Source organism: Octopus bimaculoides, chromosome 6 (genome assembly GCF_001194135.2).
Source record: "Octopus bimaculoides isolate UCB-OBI-ISO-001 chromosome 6, ASM119413v2, whole genome shotgun sequence".
Lineage (NCBI taxonomy): Eukaryota > Metazoa > Mollusca > Cephalopoda > Octopoda > Octopodidae > Octopus > Octopus bimaculoides.
In genome coordinates this window covers 1,094,536-1,097,225 of record NC_068986.1, presented here as the reverse complement: position 1 = coordinate 1,097,225, position 2,690 = coordinate 1,094,536, and positions in this window count along the sequence as shown.

The window sequence follows — 2,690 nt, the reverse complement described above, 5'->3', positions numbered from 1 at the left end:
ATCTTATTTGGCCACCACAGTCCCCAGATCTCAATATTATTGAACATTTATGGCGCATTTTAGAAAAACAAGTAAGGAGTTGATATCCTCCACCATCATCACTACAAGAACTGGAGACTGTTTTAGCTGAAGAATGGACAAAAATTCCTTTGCAAACAATTCAAACTTTGTATGAGTCCATACCATGTAAAATTCAAGCTGTAATTACTGCCAAAGGTGGTCCTACCTCATATTAAATTAAATTTGTTTGAAATTTTAAGGTGTTTCCATTATTTTGTCCAACCCCTGTATGTTTATATACATATACATATGTGTGTGTGTGTGTGTGTATAGATATTGTTGTTCAGTTCCAAGTTAATACTGTCTTGCTCAACATTATCTGACATGCCCCTTTATTCTTAAGACAGCAAAATGTAATTTGAGCAATTTTGTCAGCTATTTCTAGCAGTTCTTGAAGTTACATACAGGGGCTCTCTCTATAGTTCATACGTATTTGTGTGTGTGTGTGTGTGTGTGTGTGTGTCTGGTTGCACACATACATGTGTGTGTGTGAGCATGTATGTCATTATAGTTGTTTAATTCCAAGTTGGCCCTGACCAAACATATGACTGTCGAGAGCAACTCAACTGTGATCACCCCCAACTCTTTCAGGTGTAATATGTTCTGTACAACATCATTTCTTAAGATGCACTAACCAGGCATTGAACTGGCAGAATCGTTAGCACACTGGATGGAATGCTTAGCAGTATTTCATCCATCGCTATGTTCTGAGTTCAAATTCCACTGAGGTCGACTTTCCTTTTCATCCTTTTGGGGTCGATAAATTAAGTGCCAGTTGAGTACTGGGGTCAATGTAATCAACTATCCTCCTCCACCAAATTTCAGGCCTTGTGCCTATAATAGAAAAGATTATTTCTTAAGATGGTAGGAGGAAATTTGAGCAAGACTTGGCTTTTATTTATATCAGGTTGAGTGACCACTAAGGGCCAACATGTGAGAGAGAGAGTGTGTTTGTGTGTAGGTGTATGTATGTGTCTGAGTGCGCATATGCGTGTAAGGGTCTGTGTAGTATTTTTGTTTTTATTCTCACTAGTGTATTATGTTATCTCTATTATACGGGCAACAGTAATAAAGGTCTTTCATCATATCTCCTGTAACAAAGTGAAGTTGTTTGTGTATATTACTAAAGTATTATATCAGTAGTCCATGCTGTAAGTATTTGATGCCATTTACTAAAGAATAAAGAACTAGTACATAGTAGTTTGTTCAATAAAACTTGAATAACAGTGTCATCATTTTATAGTTTTTCTTGCAACAAGAATCTCTCTTACCAGAAATGTATGTGTGTGTGTGTGTGTGTATGGATAGATAGATAAATAAATATATATATATATATATATATATATATATATATATATATATATATATGTAAGTGAAAAGTCATATAGTTTTCATGAAGCATTGTCTGTTAAATGTGTCTTTTATTTGTTTTTTGTTTTTGTTTTTGTTTTTTATTTAAACCAAAATAATACAGTGTATTAAAAATACATGTCAATGGTTAGTACTTGGTATTTCAATACTTCCAATATAGAATTCATTGCATTTGATAAAGATGATTTTATACACCCTGTATGACTGCAGACATAATACTTGATCTGTCAAAAACAGAAATGCCACACTCAAAATATCGAAATAGCCACTGAAGCCACAGAAAGAAACATTGGGAACCTGAGGATAAAAGAACATATTTTCATTAACAAGTACAGCAAAAGATTTCAACTGGATGCAATTGTTTGGTTATTATAGCATTTCAAAACAAGCCTTCACACACAACAGAACAGAGATGTCAGCTAAAAATTTTTTGTCTCCAAACATTTCCAGAAGAAGCTGTTCTAACCCTGAAATATTGAAATAACAGGAAAAAATACTAACCATCAACCTGTATTATTCATTTTTAATAACTTCCACTGTTTTGGCCTCATACTAATTAAAGCTTTGTGAGTAAATTTGGTTGACAGAACTGTGGCAGAAACGTTAGGAAGCCGGGTTCAAATTCCACCGATGTCAACTTTACCTTTCATCATTTCAGGGTCGATAAATTAAGTACCAGTTACGCACTGGAGTTCAATGTAATTGACTTAATCCGTTTGTCCCCTCTGTGTGTAGCCCTTTGTGGGCAGTAAAGAAATAAGAAACTGAAAGAAGAGCACGTGTGTGTGTGTGATTGTCCCCCACCACTGCTTGACAACAGTTGTTGGTGTGTTTACATGCCTGTAACTTGGCGGTTCACCAAAATAGACCGATAGAATAAATAGGATTTACATGAAAAATATGTACTAGGGTCAACTCATTCAACTAAAAAAAACTCTTCAAGACAGTGTCCCAGCATGGCCACAGTCTAATGATTGAAACAAGTAAAAGATAGAAGTTAACAGGTGTGTGTGAGTGTAAATGTATATATATATATATATACCATCATCGTTTAACATCCGCTTTCCATGCTAGCATGGGTTGGACGATTTAACTGAGGACTGGTGAACCAAATGGCTACACCAGACTCCAATCTAATCTGGCAGAGTTTCTACAGCTGGATGCCCTTCCTAACGCCAACCACTCTGAGAGTGTAGTGGGTGCTTTTACGTGTCACCTGCATGTAGGGCAGTCAGGCGGTACTGGCAATAGCCTCGCTC